This window comes from Coturnix japonica, chromosome 2 (assembly GCF_054131305.1).
Source record: "Coturnix japonica strain WE chromosome 2, WE-NBRP24, whole genome shotgun sequence".
Classification (NCBI taxonomy): Eukaryota; Metazoa; Chordata; class Aves; order Galliformes; family Phasianidae; genus Coturnix; species Coturnix japonica.
In genome coordinates this window covers 87,078,578-87,104,045 of record NC_140664.1, presented here as the reverse complement: position 1 = coordinate 87,104,045, position 25,468 = coordinate 87,078,578, and the positions used below count along the sequence as shown (strand labels likewise).

The window sequence follows — 25,468 nt, the reverse complement described above, 5'->3', positions numbered from 1 at the left end:
GCAGCAAGTGACTACTCACTGCTCCTGATAACAGAAGTGCTAAGGGTCACCAGATGAAAAAGATCAGGCTTAAAGCAAACAGCACTAAGTATTCTTTTAATTCAGAGCATAACCAGGCAGCTTGGTTACCTCAGATCTTTCTAGAATGTTGCAAATGAGTTCAGCACAGGATTAGGCAAACTAATGGAACAAAAGTCCATTATGAACAGTTAAAGACAAAAATGCAGATGTGAACACTGGCTCAGGAAGAAAGCCCTTATGCCACAGTTTGCTGGATTTACTGTGAAGGAGTAGTCAAAATTACTGCAAACAAATACTCTGTTTAAACTTGCAGCAATCCACCACGACGTCAGGAAGTGTGTGATATTCTCCATTTAAATTCTAAAACGCACAACTGGTCTCATAATTAAAATCACATTGCTTTTGCTCTGCAACTGAAATAAACAGCAGGGAATTTTAAAACATCATCAGGATTGCAATTCCTGCAGAGTGAAGGTGAGACAATCTGGAGAGGAGTTAGGAGAAAATGCTGGATTATAACAGAAACCTTTCCTTTTACATTCATTTAAGTTTTGTGCAGGGCACAGTTTCTACAGAAGTTCATTCAGATCTCAGTAGCCAACATGCACTTTTGAGAATCACAAGAACTTTGTTTCCCCTTTCTTGCCACTGCTGTTGATTTACTAACACCCCTCACATCTTTCTTGCTTTAATTATCTCACCCAGAAAACTGAGATTGTGAAACATTTCTCAAAAACAGCCACTTGATTGAGATCTATGAATTAAATTATAAGAATAAATTGCATTTATTGATCATCAACCTACAAAATTAATCTGATCTAGCAGCCCTATTCAAAGACAAAGGTGGACTAATTCGAGTAATCTGACAGATTAATTTAGAAAGAATGATTGCAAAAAGTGTATTTTATGGAAGTCTCTGTGCATTGTCAATACCTTCGTTTATTTTGCTGATGATCCCCTTTGTCAAGATTTCCACAAGATTTTTTTCTAAGCTTTTACTGAAGTTTTGCTCCACACAGATATGTTCTTCCCTCAGAAAATGGGAAGATGGGGAAAGGAGGAGACTGTCAGGGCTGTCCCAGGTGGGATACTGGTCACACACACCTCATTTCCAACAGGTATCTGGTTGCCTCTACTATGAGGTACTTGAGTACCACAGAAACAAAGATGTGTTTGTTCAAGTAAAACCTTGACAATACATCAATGTCAAAGCCTAAGTTTCTATCAAAACATTATTTTTGTCTTCTACCAAGACACTAGCCAATCCAAGGACAGCTTTGTTAAATGCTAGATGTAATACCTTAAGTCTATTCTGTATGCAGCAATACAGCAAAGTTTTCCTTGTAATGTTTGCACTTTTATCAATCTAGATTATAACAATTTTCTGTAGTTCCAATTTGAATTCAGTAGTGAGAGATATTCATTAAATATTGGAAGAGTACTGAAAGGAGGTGGCTTCCTGATAAAGGTCTGACATTACAACATGCCCCTCTAGATGTTTCTATATGACTGTTTCTTGTATATGTAAATCAGAAAGTTAATATTGCCCTTACATCTTTCTATATATTATGACTTAGCTTTTTAAGAGATAGTTTTTACCTGTTCTCAGACAGTCATAATTATCTAGGTCAGTGAACTGAAATGTGTTGAGGCCTGTTGCAGGGTGTTTTCAGCTCAGAATATTCACTTCTTGATCACTTGTTTATCCTCAGATCCCATGTGATGCGTGTACTTTTAGCCTGCAGGACATTGGGAGAATCATGTTACAGCAAAACAAACATATTACAAAACTGAATCAGGTTATGGTCACATATCACGTAGAGGCACTTTGTTTGAACTTTCACAAAAATAGAAATACAGTAAGAGATTTGTAGTTTGAAAAATACAGCATACTAAGATTGTTTTATGTATCCTTACTAATAACTATAGGAAAAAAAAGTTACATTGAATTCCTGGTATACAGATCTATCAAGCTTAGTATTTTTTAGATACAGAAATATACCAGTACAAAGCAGTCAACCTAACATCATTCAAATATGATTAAAACGTGTACTTATATTTCACAAGCAGCATCATTCTTCATTTGTCTCACGTGTAGAAAACATAAAAAGTTATAACGCTACATCAGGACAATACATGTGTGCAGCCAACAGTGCTAATATATTATGTACTTGGATGTAGCATGCTGAGAAATGAAAATATACATCAGAGTCGATATGAACAGTAGATTCAAACTGATGGCACACCTCAGAAGCTCTGTACGTGGAATAAACATCTTAGATTGCCCTCAACATAAAACACATTTATTTTACTTTAAGTTGAAGGCCAAATGATGAATTCAGCTTTCGCAAAGTTTATAAGACATTCTCATAAGAGTTCATCCCAACATGACAGCAACTCCTTTGAAACTGGTGGTGCTATTTTGGAAAGCAATAGAAAAGGTAAATATATATATATATAGTGGAAGAAAAGAAGCTAAGCTACAGCAGAGAGCACACAACCACCACAAAGCTTCTGTGCAGAGGCTTTATTGCCCGAATCTAAACTGAACCTTCAAATCAAACTCATTGCCATAGAGAGTTTAGTGATATGGAAGATTCAGTAGTTGTTTTTTAAAAAATATTGCTTGCTATGTCCACTCTGAATTTCAGTGTGAAGCCTTCTTAAATCATAATAAAAGCACACACTGCTGTGATTCAGTTTGGTGTGATTTTATTAAACTGGCCTGAACAGAAGGATGATGGAAGATGAGTGCTCTTCCTAATCTTCTTTGCTATTTCTTGTTTGGTTATATATGTTCACTTTTGTAAACAGAAGCCTTTCCTCTTTAAACTCAGATTAAAACCATTATAAGAAAGAAATCATAAACACTTATGGCTAACATGAGGGTCTGCTTTTAGATTTCTAACGTTTCATAACTGAGTTAGTTTAAACATGATTTATTTCTTAACTCCAGCAGGCCACAGTTTTCTCCTATTTTTACTACAAGATATATTAGCGAATTTACACTTGAGTGTTTGATCATCCTCACCAAGTGCTAATTTTGAGAATGATCCTTGAGAATTCATCTTGAGATTTATGATTGAAACATATATTAGCCTAAAAGCATAACTTCAGTGTTAACAAGCATAATTATTTGACTTATCCTAGATTCTAATCTCATTTGCTTAGAAGAAACTCTTTTTAGAATTCTCATTATCACATTCTTCATCTCTCCTAATAATCTTCCAAATTTTTGTCACAAATATGCTGTTCAGAGAAAAAGCATATAAAAAAGTAAACAAATAGAAGTAGAAATGGCAGTGCCTGCAGATGTACATGTTCATGTTAGATATGCGCAAATAACATTGCATTGTAAGTAGCAATGTTGGCAGCACACACATCCCACATAAAAGTCAATGGCCTGAAACACTTTGAATATGTTAAGAAAGAAATTATTTACAGAGGTAAATAAGCAATACACATAAGGAAAAGCAGAAGACAGTGAAGGAAAGTCTGCCTGATTTTCGGGACTGACATTGCTTTTAGTGAAAAAGTGACATTTTTTCAGGACAAAGATTATTATTATCTAGATTTGTATTGGCAAAGAAACACTATCCATAATCTAGATAAACATACTATTTTTGGTGCAGTGAGGAATAACACACATCAAGAAAACATAACAGAAACCATTTCTGTTGGAACAAAGATCTTCTGATAGCTTGGCTATTGAATATGTAAATTTATTTCCCTGGCAATCAGTATGAAAAGAAACTCGAGTAGGTTTTTTTGGTTGGCTATCAGAATCTGTCAGTGCAACTCAGAGCCAAAACACAGGTGCTTAAGAAAAATGTGCAAATCTCACCAACCTAAATTCACTGAAAATACCCAGATTTGAACATGTAGTGTGGAGTATTTACAAGATGGTAAATATTAGAGCTGTTTTTCTGTATCATTCCAAAATTCAACTGCTTAAATCCCACAGATGCTATACTTTAATATTAGACCTGTAAGTTCCAGAAAAGAACGTCAGAATTATACCTGCGTGTGTCATGAAAACAATCTCAAATTCTAACAACTTCAGTGCAGTGGACACCATTTTTTTTAGTTATTTAATTGTCCAACTGTTTAACTGTTTAGTTTCAGACTGCATATATACAATTTTAAAAAGAAATGACAGGGCTCAGGGGAATCTGGAAGAAAAAGAGAAAGCAGCTCATTATTTCAAATGCAGCTGACTCCTTTCAGAGGCAGGGCTCTCCAGGCTCCAAAACACAGAAAAAAGAAAGCAGATACAGCACACTGGTAGCAACTGGGAACTGTGAGAGAAGAGTTGTGAAGAGTCAGAGGCTTCTGAATGAAGAACAAAAAACAAACTGTTTTTAAACACTATAGGGGCTCAAGACTCCAGAGAATGCTTAGTATTCCATCTCACCATCAAGTCAACAGCAGAGACTGAAAGTGAGAAATTCTCCACTTAGCAGGAATGGAGAGAGTTAATTATGAATTCTCCTTACTCTAATCCATCTATTTTAGGCATTTCCCCCCTCTATTTAAAAACTAGACTTTTCCTAAGCTATATTTGAGTAAAAGTCAGCTCTTCAGTGTTTTAAAGCCATTTTGGTCACTGTCTTCGGGGAGTCAGTTAATAAGAGTACATCTAGGCAGATGCACTTCAAAGCTTTGGCCAGCTCAGTTACACTGCACTTAGAATAATGTTTTCTGAAGTATGATTGTAATTGGGCTTGGATTTTCTCTAAAAATAGAACTCCAACAAGCAAGAGAGGGCAAGGACGTTCTTTGATTCTGAAGATTCATACCATATAATTTCTAGTATCTTATCCAATATTAAATTTGGCTGTTAAAATTTTCATGAGTCGCATATATTTTGTGACATTTGTCATTTTTCTTTCATACAGGCAGAGTTTTTCTCTGTGAATCCATATAGAGTAGAACAGCCAATCCACAAATCAAGTGAAATAAATTTTAACACAAAACACAGAGAAGAACTAGATGTATAAGGAGGGTTCTTAGTGTGAAGAGCTGGTAGTTCTGTTCTGGTATAAATTTTGTGAAGAACAAGATTTTAAAGTACTTTTTTGCAGTTAATATTGTATTTGGTAAAGGAATAATTATTATAACAAGAATAGTAAGAATAAAAATAAATTTCTGGACTGAGACCACAAGATTTGAAATAGACACAGTAAAGAGACTCTGCCTGATGTGATCATTGGGAATCCAAGGCATATCTGACCTGAAAACACAGGATTAGATTATAAATTATGGCTAGGTTCAAATATGAGAAATTACTTTTTGACTTTCTGGACTGTTTTAAGAAAGAAAGAAAATATGAGCAAAACATCGATATCTCAGTTCTGTTTGGAGAGGACTCCATATTCAGGCACATTAAAAGGCAAAGGAAATTATCTTTTCCTGTATCTTGGCTTCCTGCTAATGGTTATCATCACATCTGTCTTTCTGGGGCAGGACATAGACATCTATTCAACTCCTTCTTGACTCGGGCATTACTGTGTTTACTAGGTGAGGAGGCAATAGATATATTTTATGTGTATATGCATTTATGTGTTTCACTCCTAACCATAACCCTGAAAAAGACAACAATACAACATATAGGCATCATTTGTTCCCCTAAAAGCCCTGTCAATACAGACAGAAGCATAAATGAACAAGTGGAGATAAGTCCTAGAGTGACACATTATTGGCTACACAGTTAAGAGATTTACTCACATTCCTCATCAGCTCATGTACTTCAAAACAACTCAGCCCTTTCTTAGATACACTTCAGAGTGGCTGGGGAAAAACTCTCAACCCTAAATCTCACTTGCCTCCAGGTTAATATAAATCAGATTTGCTGGAACAGGATTACTCAAGTGCAAATGCTTCAGCGTTAGCTTCTTCATGCATGCTGATTACCATGTCAAGTCTTGTGCACCACCTACACAATATTCTATGCAATGCAAATTTCTACTTGTCCTGATAGAGCATGATTCTAATAGGACAAGGACAAGGCTGGGTGAAGGCATCAAAAGAGGAGTGGCCAGCAGGGCGAGGGAGGTGATTGTCCCCCTCTACTCTGCCCTTCTGGATCCCATCTGGAGCACTGCATCCAGGTCTGGGCGCCCCAGTGTAGGAGAGATGTGGAGCTGTTGGAGTGTTTTTTAAAGGAGGGACACAAAGATGATCAGAGGGCTGAAGCACCTCTCCTTTGAGGAATGGTTGAGGGAGTTGTAGTTGTTCAGCCTGGAGAAGGCTGTGGGGAGACCTTCCAGTACTTGAAGGGAACTTATACATGGGAAGGAGATCAACTTTTTACATGGTCTGTTTGTGACAGGACAAGAGGGAATGGTACTACTAAAAGATGGGAGGTTTAGATTAGCCATTAGGAGGAATCCTATTCCCTTTTCTGGAGGCACAGATCCATGGATCTGCTAGTCACGGAACTGGGCAAAACCAGTCCGTAAACCATTGACAGTCACCTCCAATTTACAATTACCCTATGGAAGCAAGGCCAAAATTTTATGCTGTTTTGGTTCCTGTACTAGCCACAGAATAAGCTGTTGGTAACTAATGTTGCTAGGTATACTTGCATTTACAAAGTCTCCAGGTTTACACCAGAAAGCTGTTGAAAATAAGCTATGAGATAAGTAATACACCTCAGTTGTTGCATACAAACTCCCTGTGTGGATATTGTATTCTACCTGGAAGGAATATCTGTACTTCAGTAACAACTGTAACTGCTGCATACCCTGCTACACTTAATTAAATTTTAGTAGCTCGCATACTAATATCTGCAGCAAGAGAGGCAAAATTACTAACAACAGAAGCAGTGCACCAGCATTGCAGTCATGGACCTAAAAGAGAAGTGAGCACCTGCAGGCAGTTGGACCTCAGGGACACATTTTGTTCATGACATCAAGGCCTGTATCATCCATACTGTGCCACTGTCAGTAGTGTAGGTCCTGTGGACCTCCTCTAACCAGCTGCAGGCAGTCAGGCAGATTATCATGTGCAGTTTGAAAAAGTGGTGGGAGGTAACACAGTCTAGTTTGCTTGAAGCAAATGGTCATCATGACAGAGAAGAAAAAGCAGTACCAGATTATTAAAATCTCTACATTTCTCTGCAAGAAAAAAAAATAAGACCTTGTTCCTTATGATCTAAACAACCTAAAAAGGTCATCTGTCAGAGTCCAGAACAGCCCAATGAAAGTTCCCTAAAGGTATAATCTCACCAAAGCAAACAAGACTTCTGAACAAGAATCCAACTAGGTGGGGTGCAGATGCCTGGGGTTATCTTGCAGAAGTTATTTTGCAAGCACATGCGCACAAACTCACATTGCAAGCAATGCACAGAATATCCATTAACTTCTTTCCCCAGTATAACTCCTGAGCTAAGATGTTGTGGAAAAAAATACAAGGAATTCTGGAGTTGAAATTTTCCAGATTTTAGTTCTTGTTTTCAACTTAAAATCCTGCACAGCCTTATTATGCTTGCTTTGCAATCCTTCACTCAACAGCTTGTTACCTAAATAACAAACACTGTTGCTTCTAGGTTCAACATCTCTACTTCGATAGGCAAACAAGAAAGCAAGACACTTGCAGGAAAGCACAGTAGATTTTCAATGATGAAGCTTAATGAAGAATGCTAAGAACAAACTTTTTTATTATTATTATTACTCTGAACTCATCACCCTGAGCAGAATAATGAAACATTCCTAATTCACACGGCTCACAATCAAAGCTCTGAATCAGTAGAATTAACTGAGCACCCCGGTAAGCACAAGACATCATGTGTATTTACCAATGGATTTGCTCATCAATCATACTAACCTTAGGCGAATGAACAATAGCCTGGAGGTCTGTTTAAGCAGACCTTGAGGCTAGGGAAGATGCCTAGCAGGAACTTATAGAAGCTTAGCATCAATAAACCAGAGGCAAAAATAAATAAATAAAAATCCTGCACATGGGAAAGAATAACCTCAACTTGATATCTGCTGCCTAGGAAAAGCTCTGCAGAAAAGTTCAGAACTTGAATGTGTGTTAGCAGTTCACCCTTGTGGCAAACAGAATAGACTTAGCTTCATTGATAGCAGTGCTGCCAATGCATCAAGGGAAGGAGTTATTCCTCTCTGCTCAACACTTTGAGACCACATCTGGAGTACCATGTCTAGTTTTGGCTTCCCTGGGAAAAGAAAAGACATTGAAATTCTGAAGCAGTTCCAACAGACGGTCATCACATTGAGTGAGGAGTATATGTCATCTGAGGAGAGCCTTAAAGAATCCATCAGATATTAGGAATCTGACTAATCTCAAGATGAAGACACATGAGAGAAGTTGTACAGAAGCTGTGGAATCTCCATACTCAAAGCCTGACTAGACAAGGCTGCTGCGATCAACCTCATACTGGATTCTTTTTTAAGCAAGGGAAGGACCAAGTGATCAGCCTATCATTCTACAAAATGATACCAACTTTTTTGATATCTTCATTTTTAAGAAATGCTTTGCTCTTCATTCCATTTACTTCTGTTTTCCCTCCAAAAATAAGCAGAATAAAATGTTCCCATATTCTCATTTTTTTTCTTTTTATCCTTTTTTTTTTTTTTTTTTCTTTTTTTCAGGAAGCAGGAGCAACACCTTGCACTTGGACTTGTTGAACCTTATTAGATTCACATAAATTCCATTTTCAAGTCTGTCCAGGTTCCTCTGCATAGCATTCCTTCCTTCTATTGTCTCAACTCAGCTTACAAGGAAGCTTACAAACACATTTCTACGTTAAAGAAGTTTGTTTCTTCAAAAAGTGTGGCAAGAAAGATTCTGTTCCCTGGCATACTAGTTAACAACAACTCTCTGCAGCAGCTCCCTAGGACTTAGGTTGCTGTTTGAAAGATAAGACCAAACTGTAAAGGTGACTTCCCAGAAAGAGAAGCATCTGTTTCTTATTTAAGTAACTTTATTGATGACTATGAGATTTATGATGTAATTAAAAATATTTCCCTTTCTAGCTGAGGAAATAATTCTTCGACAGAACTGAAAGTGGTGTTTCTCTTTCAAAATTCATCCTCTTTTCATCACTATCAGCTGCGTATTTTGTAACAAAGAACCAGAAGTTTAATTAGCTTAGCACCTGGTCAGTGCATACACTTAAAAATATGTCACTTCAAATGTAATACCTCCTATTCATTTCCATGGAAACTACAACCTACACAGACAGCACAAGAACACTATCTGACAGGACAAATTCTCAGCTACAAAACACTGTTTTTCAACACAGTCACCACCCTCAGCTATGGATTTTCACCAGCAAAGAACAAGAGCCTGTGTGCTGTACCCATAGCAATCTGTACCAGAGGAGGTCATCCTCTGTTGCTGTTGCCACTGCTGAAATACACCACCCACCACATCACTGTGCTCACATCCACTGTTTGGTCTCCACAAACATTCAGCAGGTGTCAGTGAATGTCAGCGAGTGCCATTTTTTCCTCCATGGAATCTCCCCACACCTTTGCTTCATACGCACTTCCACACCAGATGTCATTCTGTCACACTACCCCTCTGCTACAATCTGTTGCACAGCAACAACATGTAACAGAATAGTGCTGGAAAGATTCAGCCTCTACTGCCACACCACCAGCAGCCTCTGATGTCATGGGCCAACATAATAAATTAGGAGGCATAACTTTCAGAGAAGTCCCCATTTAACTGTCTAGAATATCATCTAGAGGTATTTGAAAGATATCTTGTATTATGAAGTATTCATTTTCAGCTCTACCACTGTCTCCATCTACCTAATGCAAATTCTTCTCAAATGGATAATGCTATGATTTTAGTTTTATTCTGGCTTGATTTGGGGGTTTTGTGCTTTTCACACATTTTATTCACTGCCAGCACTTAACTCATCATACTGAGGTCAGGATTTATTTCCTGAAAAATAATGGAGAGAAGTAGGTATGAGAAAAACATAAGACAGGCAGTTCCAATTACTAGCATAACTTTGTTTCCTGAAATTTCTTTTAATTTCTTTCCATTCTGTCCTTTCGGTAATTTAACAACTGAGATGTGAAAGTTCATGACAGTTAGGAACGTGTTAGGTGGTCAGAGAAGAGAAGAAAAAAATATACAGCATAACCAGACAAAGGAAGGCTACTAAAGCAACAGCAAAAAGCAATGCTCCTCACCCAAGTTGTGCCCGAACAATAATTGTATAATGTTCGCAGGTTCTGTTATCATGCACTACCTATATAGTACAGTCCACTTACCTCATGACATATACTCACAGCTCATAAGTGCATAAGTTGCATACATTAAAATGCTTTGTGGTTATTCATCTGGATTTTGCTAAATATAATTAAGTCTATTCCACTCCTTCAAAACTGCTCATCTGACAATTATTAATTAATACAGTTTGTATTAACTTTCTTGGGTCACAGCAGAAATTGACACTAATCACCAACTTGCTGCTCCAGCTATTTCACTAGCAATAATAATAAGCTAGCATAACTTTTAACAGAATAAAAGCCTGATGTAAACAAACTGTTCTCCAATATTTAATTAAAATATAATGAGGAACATGGAATACAGTTCTGGGTACTGCTTAAGGTTGCATGGCACCATTTCGATGTCACATCATGTGTCACATCCGTTTATTGACAAAGAAGCATAAATGACCCCTGAGCACAGACATGTGGAAATAATGCCACTCATTTCAATATTCAATTCTCACTGTTTGTATATTCAGGAAAGAACAATTTTACCCTTTGCATTTTTACACACCACAACTATCAGCAAGGGCTTCAGCAAAAGCCCTTGGATATCTATAGATGCCTTTCCTTTAAATGCAATTTCAATCATACTACATATTATTGCTGCAAACAGAAACTTTTGGTGTTTTTTATTTTTTAAATCCTTTTTCAAAGAAGGGCAGGCTGTTCCAACACCTCACCAATCCCTTGGTAAAGAACTTTCCCCTAACATCCAAACTAAATCTTCTTTCCTTCAACTTTAAACTATTTCCCCTTGTCCTGCCATTATCTACCCTTGTAAAGAGTTGACTCCCCTCCTGTTTCAGTCCCCTTTAGGTTCCCTGAAAGGCTGCAATTAGATTGCTGTGAAACCTTCTTTTCTCCAGGCTGAACAATCTCAGCTCCCTCAACCTGTCTTCATAGGGGAGATGCTCCAGCCCCTTGATCATCTTTGTGGCCCTCTTCTGGACTTTCCCCCACAGCTCTCTGTCTTTCTTGTACTGGGAGCTCCATGCCTGGATGCAGTACTCCGAATGAGGCCTCACAAGAGCAGAGAGAGGGACAATCACCTCACTGTCCCTGCTGGCCACCCCTCTTCTGATGGAGCCCAGGATACCATTTGCTTTCCAAGCTGCAAGAGCACCCTTCTGGCTCATGTGCAGTTTCTCATCCACCAGGACCCCCAGGTCCTTCTCTGCAGGGCTACTCTCAAGAACTGCTCCTCCCAGTCTGTATATATGCCTGGGATTCTTCTGGCCCAAGTACAAAAACTTGCACTTTTGCTCATGGGAATGTAATCAATGGATTTCAGTATTTATAACTTGCGTTAGTTATTTATTTGGTTCTAATGGGAAAATTTACCAACTGGAGGAAAAAATTCATTGCAGAGCAAAGATGTGTCTATTTTCATACCCTGCAGGTTTTGTACCTCTAAATGAAGATATCTATGGCATTGCCAGCTTTTGTAGGATTCCTTTCACTCACACCCAAATAGAGGAGTCATAAGGGTAAGGCAGGGCTTTGTTTACATTCTTTCTGAAATACAGTGAGAAGAAATAAACCTGTCTACAAGACACAAAGCAATGCTAACACTTTTTTATTCTAAATGTTCACAGGTAGGTGATCTTCTAAAGCATCAATATGCCAAAAAATGACTGAGACTAAAAGATCTTTGTTTATAATTTGTTTCAAAGTACCACCTAGTTTAGGACTCAAACCTACAGAAGAATGGAAAGTCTTATTTGAAGGGGACAAAAGGCAAAACTAACCAAACAAAAAAACCCACACACCTTAAAGACAAGTCCACATTACAAGAATTTACCTCAAAAAGGAATACAGTTACACTCAATGCAGTCCTGTATGAGTCAGCTCATTTCTCAAAGGTAAGGGGAAAACATACTATAAAGTCAAGGACAAATACAGTGATTGCTAAGCCTGGCAGTACAGGGCTGCAGCAGGTGAATCATCGCCATCAGCAAGTACTAGCTTGGAGAACACAGCACAACACTCATCTGTGAGATTAGATAGGCTAAAGTTGATCTGATTAGACTGATGCAATGTGTCAACAGGCACTAACCTGCAAAGAAGTCTCACTCAGTTCAGTTAATTTCAGATTGAAAATGTGGATTACTTCGCTGACAAATCAAGGAACAATGCAGCAAAGTTTTGCTTCATGCACACTAAGTTAGTTAGTTTGTCAAAACTGTCTTACCTTGAAAATACGTGGATAAAATCCTGCTAACCTCTAAACTTGCTGTAGCCACCAGGTTGGTTGCATTGCCTTCATCCAAAGACTCCACACTGATAGATCATGGTTGCTGGCTCCTGGTCTCCACTAAGCATCAATTTCAGAGCACCTCGATGCACCTTATAATCTGAGTAACTGGGACTTCAGACATCAGCTGAGTTCCAAGCCATGCTCCTACTTCCTTGACAGACTGTTAAAACACAGATACCAGTTTGTTTAATCAAGTAGACTGCTAAAAACACTAACTGGTTCGCTCCAGCATAACTGGAGATCACCTCAGGCCTTCCACACCTCAGGTAAATGACCTCACCACTGAATGAAAGGAGCATAGAGAAATGCACTCTTTCCTTTCAGGTTTCATTATCTACTAGGCTTCCAAAAAGTTTCCACTTACATATTTTTATTTTTATTTTTTTAATTCTGTTTGGGTTTGAAATGCTTTTTGTTGAACAAAGCTGTATTTCTAGGAAATAGTTATTAAAGTAATAAAAGTATTTCAGAGCCATGTAAAGTATCCTGCTCCTCACCTAGAGGACTCAGACAAGAGGAATTTAAAAACAGTCATGAAACTATACTGTAATGTGTTTTCTTCTTGCTGGAAGTCAGCTGGGCCAAGACAAACCAATAAAACCAATTCTTCTTAAGGTGTACTCTCTGCTGTCTCTCAAGCAAAAATTGCTGGAAATACAGTCAGTGAATCAAACTCAATAAAAAATGAAGTCCTGCATGAATCTTGAAGACTTTCAGAAATTGTATTCAACAATGCAGACTCAGTTCTGAAAGTTTATTTGAGTACACTAATGGAATACATCAGTAGAGATAACCATCTTAAGCTTACCACAGAGAATGTTATTGCAAAGCATCTCACTCTTTTACAGTGGGTATTTTCTCCTGTTGTTATGACCACATAGAGAAAGCCAACATAACATGTTGCAACATTACTGTCACAAGAATTCCACAAAACTTCCTCTAGTTTTATGTACTTTATTAGTCAGCCCCTAAAGAGCACCTATTAAATGTGTCTCATTGTTTAGTAATATTTTATAGTAAACTCTAGAAATAGGGTACCATAATCTTTCCTGGATTCTGTCTTTTATTCTTCATGTTGATCACTTCTGCTGTCAGCTGTGGGGAACAGAACTTCTTTACAACAAGGGTGATGGGGCACTGGAACAGGTTGCCTAGAGAGGTTGTGGAGTCTCCTCTGGAGATATTTAAGACCAGTCCGAATGCCTACCTGTGCAACCTATTATAGGGAACCTACTTTAGCAGGGGTTGGACCAGGTGATTTCTTGAGGTCCTTTCCAATAACCTGCAATTCTGTTGCACTTTTTTGCAACAAATTTAGTGACCTGCTTAGGCATTGAGTTCACAGTGACTTGAAAGAGTGGCTTTGGCTGTGCACAGACTGGAGAAAGAAGCATTTTCAGTGGTTCTTTCTTTGGCCATATGGACCAAAGTCCTACTCTTGATGCCTTACACAATGGCAGCAGTTGAACTTACATAGTCTCTCTTTTCCCTACCACTGTGAAAATAAATACATCTATTTGGCTACTTAATAACTAGGTGAAGAGAGAAGGACAATGCAACACACTAGGCTACAGTTACTGCTTGCCTGCACTGTCCCCCATCTTGTTACCTCCTTAGTGATTTCTTCCACAGAAGTACAATTCATGTCCTCCTTCTTGTACTTTACCTTTCTTAGTCTGCAAATATTAAGACTAGAACGTGAGCTGATTATACTTTAAAACTTAAAGTTCAAGACTCAAAAGAAAAGAATGCCAAAGGTAAAGAGCATTTCAACAGTTAGTATTAATTCTAACATTCGCATCATGTTTTACTTCTGTAGCCCTTCCAGCTCTTTCTATTTCTTTCCCTCCCCCAGTCCTGAACTGTTTTGTGAGCAGAAAGAATAAACAGGTATAGTTTATGTTATCTCAAACCTCTAACAAACTAAACATATTTCAAGCTCTGAAAGAATCAGGATAATAGCTATGATTTCATCATTATAATGTCCTGGTTTTGAATTTCATCCAAAAATAGAAGTAGAAATTATGATTGTTTCAGATGCATCTTTGGTAAATATCAACAATGTAGTCTATGCTACACAGGGCACAGTGATAAATGTTGTCTGTATAAGTGCCACAGATGCACAAAGACTCACAGAAGAATATGTTCCTATAACAGTTACAGTTCACTTTACTGCCTGAGAACTACCATTGATCTTTGGAACAAAAAAATTATCTCTATGCATTTTGTATTTGTGAAATCTTCATCTTATGATTGTAGTCAGACAAATGCATATGTGATAGCTACATATCACACATATCAGACTCCTTCAAATTGTATTAATATATTAAATATGTATTAATAGTAGTATATTAATGTATGAAAATATCAGCAGTCAAGCTCATTTCAGAGACTTGAAAATTGATAGAAGACTGAGCAATCTGGAAAAACTCTGGTTGTAGCCACATACCCAATCCAAACAAAGTGTCGAAGTTCTTCATGCCTGCCCTGCCAGGTGCACAATGTCAATGCAATGCCTGGACAAAGCAAGACAATGATTCAGATGAAAACTGATTGTGTTGAAGACTGAATTTAATCTTCATCTTTCCAGTTAAGACCTTGATTTAAAGCTGAGTGAATTCAGTAGGATTGAGGAGCCTGCAGACTAACAGGACTCTGGATTAGACTTTTGGTTCTTCAACTGGTGGAGGAACAAATCACCTTGATTTTTTACTTGACTGGTTCAAATAGAAACAAACATTTTGACAATGCCAAAAAAAAAAAAAAAAAAAAAAAAAAAAAAGAAAAAAAAAAAAAGAAAGAGAGAAAAGAAAAAAAAAGCTTATATTGTAAAACTACCCTTTGTCACAATCTCTATTACTTCTGTGATAAAAATCTTGCCTAGAGGAGTACTAAGACTGTGCTGAGGAACGATGAAGTCATACTTAACATGTCTGAGACTCCCAGTTTGGCAGGAACCTGAGAACATATACAGACAGAAGTCTGTTCTCCGCAGCAGAAACACATAGGGCAGTTTGCAGAACTTCACAGACCAAAGGTACTTGTGAATAGAAGTCCCATTGTTCTAAGACTGCTAAGGTCTGAAAGAGAAAACGAACAGCAGAGGTGAAACACACAAATGAAAAGGAATTCTTTCAGATTGATGCTCTTTTCATTTCTCTTCATTTCTCATGCAATTGCAAACTAAATACTTAAGAATACCAGGAATTGGTGAGGAACATACTAATTAATCAATTCATCCATTCTTATCCTGTTCTCTGCAGAGCAGGGGTTTCCCAGTGCAGCAAAAGCAAAGCACATTTGGGAATACCCATTAAGAGCAGTAAGGGGAGATAGACCTTGGGACAAAGCAGTCACCACAGCATTCTGTCCCAGGCCCTCGCAGACAGCTAGTCTAGCTCTACCTACACTGCCAGAAACTGGCCCAGAACACCCATGCTTCTCACAAAACAGCACCTCATGACCGGCAGCAGCTTCTCCTACCCTTCAGTGCAAGGATACACTTCTCAAAACCTTATGGCATGTTAAGGTGAGACCCTTCAAGACCCCTGCTTTGCATGTCCACTTACCCCACTACACTAAAAACAGAAAGGGGAGAGTTGCTGTACTAGTCATGCAAGACTCTCAATAGAGATGATACAGTCACACTACCAGGGTGCATGTGCTGCCTGGATGGTAAACATGTTTCTCTTGGCAGAAATAATGTGGTATTTAATTAATCCTTTTGTCCAGACTTGCCGCTCTGGTGCAGCGCTTCAACCTCTCATCACCGCTGATGCACAGACCAAGGTTTGTCCCTGACACACTGACCATGCTGACCAACTCTGCTCGCTTTTGATCTATAGGATTTTTCTGACTAAAAACCAAACAGATTGCAGGAAAATCAATATGGAAATAATAAGCATGTCAAGATCTGTAATGGCCATGGCATCCAAAGGAAATGGTGAGACTATCTGCACCTTGCAGGTTTTCAGGCTGTGCTAACAGTAGGAATTAGTGTCTGACACTCTTCCTGCTATAGCTGGTCACCTCAGACATATTCCTTAATGTTTTTGGCCCTCTCCTTTTTAGTTACCTCTAAGTGTTCTTCGATGTTGTATACCATCTCAAGGGCAAGAAAGTCTTTTTTACCCACCAAGATGCCTAAATGTTTGCAGCATCTTTCACAAATAAAATTCAAAAATCCCTTCTCTTTATTATAGTTATTTCCCTAAGCATCCTTTATTCAAGTTTCTCTCCTATTTCTACATCTGCAAGTCCCTACTGATATTCTGCCTTACTTCTTCCAGGAGACATGTACTAAATAAATAAATAAAAGCAACAATCACATAGAATCATAGAATCACAAGGTTGGAAGATCATCTACGAGATCATCCAGTCTAAACATCCTCCCATCACGATTGCTATCACAAGCCACTAAACCATATCTTGTAGCTCCTCATCCAGATGCCTCTTGAACACTGCCAGGGATGGCAACTCCACCACCTCCCTGAGCAGCCATTCCAATGCCTGACCACTCTCTGGGAGAAAAAGTTTTTCCTTATGTCTAATCTAAATCTCCTCTGGTACAACTTGTGGCCATTTCTTCAGGCCCTGTTTGCTGCCTGGGAGAAGAGGCCAAACCTGTCCTCAACACAACCTGCCTTCAGGATGTTGTGGAGTGCAATGAGGTCTCCCCTGAGCCTTGTCTTCTCTATCTGTAAAGTGTCTGGTTCCAGAGAAAGACTAAATATTTTCTTATATCCAAACAACTTTCAAAATATTAAACAATAAATATTTTAGACTTGTAGTTACTGAATTTACCCAAACCATTTATGTTTTTATGTTATTTTAAATGCAGCTTATTGTAGTCATTGAAGCCAAAAGTGTGGGGGAGGGGAGGGATGGTTTTGCACCAAAGTAAGACAATCAGAGCAACATCCTGTAATGTACAACAGAAAAAGTTTATTTTGCTGTTCTTATTCCTGATATCTCCTAAAAAATACCACCTTGAGAGCCACTATATTGTGACAGATCTTTTCCATTAAAAAATTAGCACCTGGCTTGGAAATAAATGCTCTTAATTTCATGCTACCTCTTGCAAAATCATTTAGAAAATACTTCAATAATTGCTTCAGAAAGAGATTAAGACTTCCAGATTATCAATCACCTGCACTTTGAAGTTAGAGTGTTACCATCACACACACAAAATGTATGGTGCTACTTTGGTTTACCAGCATATGAATAAAATTTCCCCTTTTCCCCTCCTTTAAACAAGCACTTTATTCTACATTTCATCACTTAATTAAATACACATATAGTACAGTGCTGAAATGGGAGATGCTTTATTGTCACAGAAGAAAATCTAGTTGACAGTTTACATTTAAGCCAGTTCATAGGATTCTATGTAAAATAAAACTGTCACCTTTTCATTTAGTTCCACTATTAGCTATGGTTAAACATGAAGCTCAAAATTCTATGTGAGGGCAAGTTAAGAAAAATCTATAATCCCTTCTTCCAGCAGTGATCTTAATATGGTTCCATCCATGACCTCTTCATTTTATATTCGTTCCTGACCAGTGTCTGGGAGCAACTGCTTATTGCCTTTGACACAGAAGAGACATAACTAGGGAAGTTGGTGTTTTTATTCATCACTACTTCCAGTTCACACTCTAGTTAAGCCAATGGGCTTAGGACGCTATCAGACACACAAAAACTTAATGAGTAGCCCATGTGTTCAGGCCAATGGCCCATCAAGCCCAGTAAGAAAGGTTTCCCAGGAATACCACAGGCTCAGACACTTTCTACAGTCTGTTCCTTTCTCCAGCAACAAGATTTCATGAATTAGGGATGTTGGTCAGTAGTAACCTCCCCTATGCTTTAGGTATCTATTTATGCAGCTGTGGCACATAAATTAATCTAACTTTTGAACCTGCTGATGCTATCAGTCTCCACAGCTTCCTGCAGCAGCATATGCTAGAAGTTCACAACCTGCAATGTAAAACACCTTCTTTTGACTGATATAAATTTATCTACCATCATTTTTCAGCTAATGCTCTTCAATTCCTGTATTTGGAATTGAAGATCAACAGTTTCAGTAACCCTTCATGATTTGGAAACCTCAGTCGTTTCACCCTTCAGACTTTTTTCTGAAGTGAATTAACTTAAATCTTTTAAGACCCTCCTTGAACACTGCTTCACACACTTTATCATTTTAGCTGCCACTCTGTCTGTTCCTCCCTCAAAGGCACCACATCCTTCTTTAAGTCTGAAGGCCAAAACTATACACAGTGCTCAAGATGCAACTGCATGAGAATTTTACAGAACAGTAAAGTAATGCATTCTATTTTGTCTTCAAGATTCTTCCTGATGACGACAAAGATTATTTATTATTTTTTTTTCACTTTTGACTTTTTCCAGCTGCTTCCACAAACTGAGATAATGGATTTTAGAGAACTGTCAAAACAACACTTACGACAACTCCAAAATCTTTTTTCTGGGTTGTGACTGCCAATTGCAAGTATATTAAATACTACATCCAGAATATCCCTATGTAGCATATAAAGCTTTAGAAATAAACCCCTGCCTTCCTAAATCTACTCTGCAAAAAAGGATCTTGATCAATGCAGAGTTAGAGGATATTTGCTTATTTGAGCTTAGCTTCCACTTACAAATAGAATTGATTGCAGCCTTGTTCTCCACCCCTCTAGTCGCATATTATACAGCACTTTTCTGCAGGGAACCTCTTCCCACCTCTTTTTAACTTGCCCTCTTGAAGAAGCACATCTCATGCAATTACACTTCGTCTGCACATGATAATTTACCATTCCATTTGCTTGGGTACCTTTGAACCTGTCAGCCAATTTCAAACACTTTCAAAGTAAGGATAAAAATCTCCAAGATTACTACATCCTAGAATTTAACTGAAACAGGAAACTGGAAAGAAAGGAGACTCCAGCCAGTGCCTCTACTGAGAAAACAGTTATAACACACAGTCGTCCTTAACAGAAAATCTGCACAGAAAGAGATTTTCAATGTCTCAATTGTACAAAAAAAGTTTCACTTGGAGTTTGTGCCCTATTAGACATCAGAGGATGTAATCACAAGATACTAATCCATCAGAAACCAGTCTTCATTAATTCTAACACTCGTAGAGCTACGTATTGATTTACCTCCGGTAATGACTCACAGGAAACCATTTAAACTGTTTCATAGCAGGAGGGGAACCTGAACCAGATGTAGGCTCAGCTGGAGTTGCCAACAGACCCTCTGTTCTGGCTGGAAGGTACTATTATTGAAGATAATATTTCCAAGTTAGTAGTGTGACTACTAACCGGTACAGAGGAATAAAGTGTAAAATACCAACTTATTTTTATTGCACAGAAATCTACACTTGTAGAAAACAATTGCAGCTAAGTCCAGAGCACAGGCTGTCAGTAGCTTTGGTGAATAGAATTAAGAGAGGGGAGGAAAGAGGGGATTTCCCCATGCTTTCCATTGACCAGGCTGGTAACAAGGAGGTGAGAGCTCATCTCCTGTAACAGCAAAACCCTGCCGGGAGTCAAGGCAGCAGTCCCCAGTCCATGAGGAATGATTTGGCTTTACTGTAGGACCTTCAGGTGAGGCAAGGACTGCTGTGCCTTGTGGAAGCCAGTGCCTGCTCCCCACATCATTTTATTCCCACAGGGCTTTTACCTAGTCTGAAATGACAATACTGGAAGTCACTACGGATCTAAACACAATCAACTCCTGCCATAGTTTTGAGGACTCTCAGACCCCAACACACCTAAACAGCCTTGATCGGCCTCACTGGGGTCTCCCCTGCACTTCACCTATGGTCACTGAGCTCCTTTTCAGCCAAGGCCTGGCCTTCAGGTGTGCTAATCCCTGACCACACCTCCCAGTTGGACCTCAGGTGGATTTTCTCCTGTACAGACATGCTGCAGCTCATCTGCTTGTCTTCTCCTTAGTTTATGTTCCTATTGAAAGCTGACACTGGCTTCTCAGTCAATTAACATTCTCCACTGTTCCTTCAACTTCCACAAGCATTCAACAACACTTCTAATTTGCTTGGCTGAATATAACTAATAATCTATTCCCCATTACCTTTCAGTCAACTAGGAAGAAATCATAAGTTGAAATAAAAACATGGAAAAACCACACTGGGAGCTGAATTGCAAGGCTGTTTAATAATAAAAAATAATAAATAAAAGCACTCAGCCAAAACATCACCACCAGGGATGGACCAAACATCATTTGAGAATACATGGTAACTCATGATATGATAAATCATATATGATATGATAAGATAGTGAGAAGCAAGACCAAAAAAGTCCAGAGTTAGAAGAAACACAGTAAGAAGTGCGGTAAGAGTTAATTTTTGAGCAAGGATTCCTTTTTGCTTCTTTCTGGAATTGATTTCCCATTCAAAATATTTCTTTTCCTAGTATAGACTGAAAGCAAGTTCAAAAAAAATGAACAAAAATACAGTTCTGTGTTTTGGTTTTTTTTTTTCCTGCACTTGCACAGCTAATATTAATTTAGAGAAGCTTATAAATTGATTTCTTAAATCTAACTGTTGAATTTATTGGAAGGATGTGGGCAACAGCTACTAGCTTATTCAAAGAGTCTGACTTTTGCACAGAAAATGAAACAAACAAAATTATCTGTACAATTAGACAAAGTTCCACAAAACAAGCCTTTTTGCACTTTCAGCTTTGATATGCTGAGACACACTGAACAAGTACCACATTTCTTCCTTGGGATGTGCCCTTTCTCTGCTAATTTAAGCAGTCATCAACAGGTAGATCTCTCTATAAAAATATATAATGAGTATTATATACAGATAATACATAATACTATGTACTGTACATAAACAAAAACCCATGAATAGATTTTTAAATTTTTATCAAAAATTATGTTAATTTACATCACCTTAACATAACATACTTAAGTGTAGATTACTTAAAATAATGCCTCCTATGTATTTCCATGGAAAGTACAACCAATGAGAAGAGTGCAGTAATAATACTTAATACAGAAAATTCAAAATGCCATTTTTCAATATAGTCACCACCTTGAGCTATTTGTTTTCACCCGTGATGAAGAGGAGTCTGCACGCTGTGTTTATAACAGTCTGCACCAGTGGAGATGACCCACAGTTTCAGAGCTGCTACAAGGACATTTACTGAAATGCACTGCCCACCATCTCACTGTGCTCAAATCCACTGCTTGGTCTCTGTAAATATTCAAAAGTTATAATTGAATGTCAATGGGTATAATTTTTTTTCATGTGGAACAATACAATGGCACACTATCACTTCATCTGCACTTCCATGCCAGATGCCAGTCCATCAGACTGCCCCTCTGCTGCCATTTGTTGTATAGCAACAAAATGCAATGGAATATTGGTGGGAAGGTTCAGCCTCTACTGCCATATCACTAACAGTCGCTTGTGACATAATGGGCAAACATCATAAAATAGGAGCCATTACTTTCGGAACAGTCTTCATATAGTACACATATATGTCTAACATATACAGCACATGTTGAAACTCCTGCACTGGAACTACAAAATATATTGTCAGTTTCAAATATAACTAATATATATACGTTTGGTCTTTGTTTTTTTGTTTGTTTGTTTTTGTCTGATCAAAACATGCTAAATTTCTCACAACCTGATGCACAATAAAATTTAGTAACCTCCTATGTTTACATTTATTTTTTAGCCAAAATCAGATATTCCCCTCAATCAAATGAAGTCCATTTTTCCATAGACTTACCACCAAAACTTCTAGGAAACTTAGGGCTATATTTGAAGTCTCTTCCTGATAACTTTGATAAGGCTACTAAATTGGAGCTTTATGCATGTAGGCAGCAGCCTCTTTTAAGGGAAATAACCTGTAGTGGATAATGCAAAACAAATGGGAAAGCAGAGAAATTTGAAAAACACAACAGCTTTTCTCTTGTTTTAGGCAAACCAATACCTGGGATGATCTGTATTAGCGCCACTGTACTCATACTATGCCAACCTTCTGAGTGGAAAGACTGAATAGAAATCTAAACAGCTGCCAATGTCTTCAGCTACCCTTCAATGAGCTTTTTTGTTTGCTCATTGTTTTTCCTTCCCTTTGTGGTACGGTTGATTATTTCAAAATATGATGGAACCACAATGAAAAAATAATAGCAAATTCCCAAGAAAATATGCAGGTTATGTTTCTGTTTAGCATGATAAAATGAAGACACAAAACTGCTGTAGAAATTTGTCAGTGCTGAAGGGCCTGATGATTTTGTTCCCAAGCACATTCAGGGCCCTCAGTGGAGAGGAATTAACCAAAACTACAAATAACGTGACCTACAGTGACCTGCATGGTTCGTAAACCTTTAATCATAAAGGATGCATGGTAGGATGTTGTGAATCAATGAGGCAGTTGAATTTTATACACATACTTTGTTTCTTTTCCACTAAAACAACAAGACAGTTCTACTGTATCCAGAATTTCAAATTAGGCTTTACCAGCAACAATATTTTACTAGTAATTAGAGCTAGTGGCAATGTGGTTTTGTTTTTTCTTCCTTCTGCTCTGGACATCTTTCCTGCTAATAGTCTGCAAAGTTTTGCATCTCTTACCTTTGCAAATGACTAATATTGTGTTTGGAGAAGTAAGGCTAAGGTACACCTACATGGATAAAAACAGCATATATTTTAAGTCCTGAAAATGTGTTCCTTACTGTTGGATGCTTTTTAAAAGCAACAATCCCATTAAAATTTATCAGGTTCCCTGAGTGAGCTCACTAAATACAGAAGAGCAGCTCAGGGGCACAGAGGGCACATTCTACAGCAAACAGATTGCAAAGTACTATCAGCATCCTTCAGAATAACTCCACTACTGGAAAAAAAAAACACTTTCTTTGCAGTCACATCAACTTCAGCCTCCCTTGGAAATACCTGAGAATAAGAAGCACATAAGGAATAGCACAGGCACAGTACTGCAATCTCCCAGCTCCGTATGGTGCTTGCTACAGTCTCACATATGGTATAATAGCAGAATGGAAGTTATTTTAAAGTGCAAACTATAAAGAAATAAAAAAAATAGGAGGAGACCAGAAAAATAATCTGGTATTGTCACCCTGATACCTGCATAATTGCACAGCTGGATCTCAATTCGAGAGCTTACTGAAAGACCCCATTCCAGAACTGTCAGTTATCAGGAATCTAAGTTGTGGAGTTAAAAGCAGATTAATATCTTTGTTCCCTCAGGCTGAGTTAAGAATGGAGTAGTTATTTCCACCTTAAGAAAAAAAAAAGAAAAAAAAAAGAAAAAAAAAGAAAAAAAAAAGAAAAAAGTAAGCAATAGAAGTATAAGATATAAGATAAAATAACATTAAAGATACAACAGTTTTAATAACAACAACTATATTTAAGTTTAAAACAACTGTGATTTGTTATGAGTCACCAGCCACAGCAAACAACCATGCAGTTCATTATGAATGATTTTATGCTTTTGGCCAGCACCCCTTGGGCTTCATCTTTCCTCTGATGTCCTATATGGCAGTATGTTTCTAGCTTTTGTCTTGAGGGGCTTGATTCTATGTTTTATTAACAATAATCTGGTGGACCTTTTTTCAGTCTCTAATTTAAACAGAAGTTATTAATTAAGAAATCTCACATAATAAGAGATGATCAATGCTGGCCCTTAGCATTTTCACACATTGATTCTAGATAAATCTCTCCCTTAGTCATGGAAATTAGGAGTGTTATTTTCCTTGTCTTCTATGCATTTTTACAAAAATACAGTCCATACTTCTTGTTTAAAATGCTCACCACGTATCTATTTACCTATCGTTGTGCATTGATTATATTCACAGCAACAAAACTTGGAAAATTCTCGTGTTAGGAGTACAGTCAAAACCTTTCATTTGTATAAACACTTCTCTGCAGCGCCTTGAGAAACAAATAACCTTTTCCCAATTACTTTTTTCTTTCACATGCGTACTTGCTTCAGCTCTCAGTCTATCTTATTGTTTGTAGTCCTTACAACTAAGTTGCATAATGCATTCCTTTGTTCCAGTAACAAATAAAATCTCAGCAAGCTGTCCTTAATATACAAGTCTGCTACAAAGGAAACACATAAATCTTTTGTTAATGTGTCTTAATTTTTATTTTTCAATATCATTAGATTATACATGCCACAAAATGAAAACTGCAAGTCCAGAAAATACAATGACTCTCTTTTTAATTCTGCAAAGGAGTGAAATAGCCACAAGGCCATACTGATCACTGAATGGCTTAGGTTGGAGGGACCTCAAATCCCACCCAGCCCCAGCCCCATGTCGCGGGCACGGCTGCCACTCAGCAGCTCAGGCTGCCCAGGGCCCCATACAACCTAGCCTTGAGAGCCTCCAGGGATGGGGTACCATAGCTTCTACCAGCAGCTGTGCCAGTGCCTCACTGCCCTCTAAGTGAAGAATTTCTTCCTAACACTAAGTTTCCCCTCTTTAGTTTTAAAGCCATTCCCCCTTGCCCTACCACTTTCAGATCACATAAAAAGACAGTCCCCATTCTGCTTTTAAGTTTCCCTCAAGTACTGGAATATTGCAATGAGGTCTCCACAGAGCCTTCTCTTCTCATAAATCTCAAACAGGGATTCAGCCATTTTCACACATTTACAACAGAACCATAGGTTTTCTCCTCTTCTGAAAAGAGCAGCTGAACAGCGCAGAGTGATCCATGAAACTACAGCATGACTGTACAGGAGCTGTGCACTTAGGAACCTGTTTTACATAATTCTGCACTTCACAGTAGAAGGCATGTTACAAAGCATTTGGAGAGGCTAAATATCTTCAGAAATATCTCAATATATAGAGAAGTAAAAGGAAAATAACAAAGGAAGACAAGAAACATCCACTTCCAACCAGCAGATTAAGACATAATTTCTTCTAATGAAAAGACGAA

The 25,468-nt window shown here is 38.0% G+C and overlaps 1 long non-coding RNA gene across 1 annotated transcript in view; it reads right to left on the bottom strand.

The window, feature by feature from the left end:
- LOC107309520 (uncharacterized) overlaps nt 1-2,949 on the bottom strand; it is a 42,774-nt gene extending 39,825 nt beyond the window's left edge. The window contains exon 1 of the long non-coding RNA XR_001553216.3: nt 1,621-2,949. This is a non-coding gene — a long non-coding RNA (uncharacterized LOC107309520). The remainder of the gene's footprint in view (nt 1-1,620) is intronic.
- Nucleotides 2,950-25,468: the final 22,519 nt, after the last annotated feature.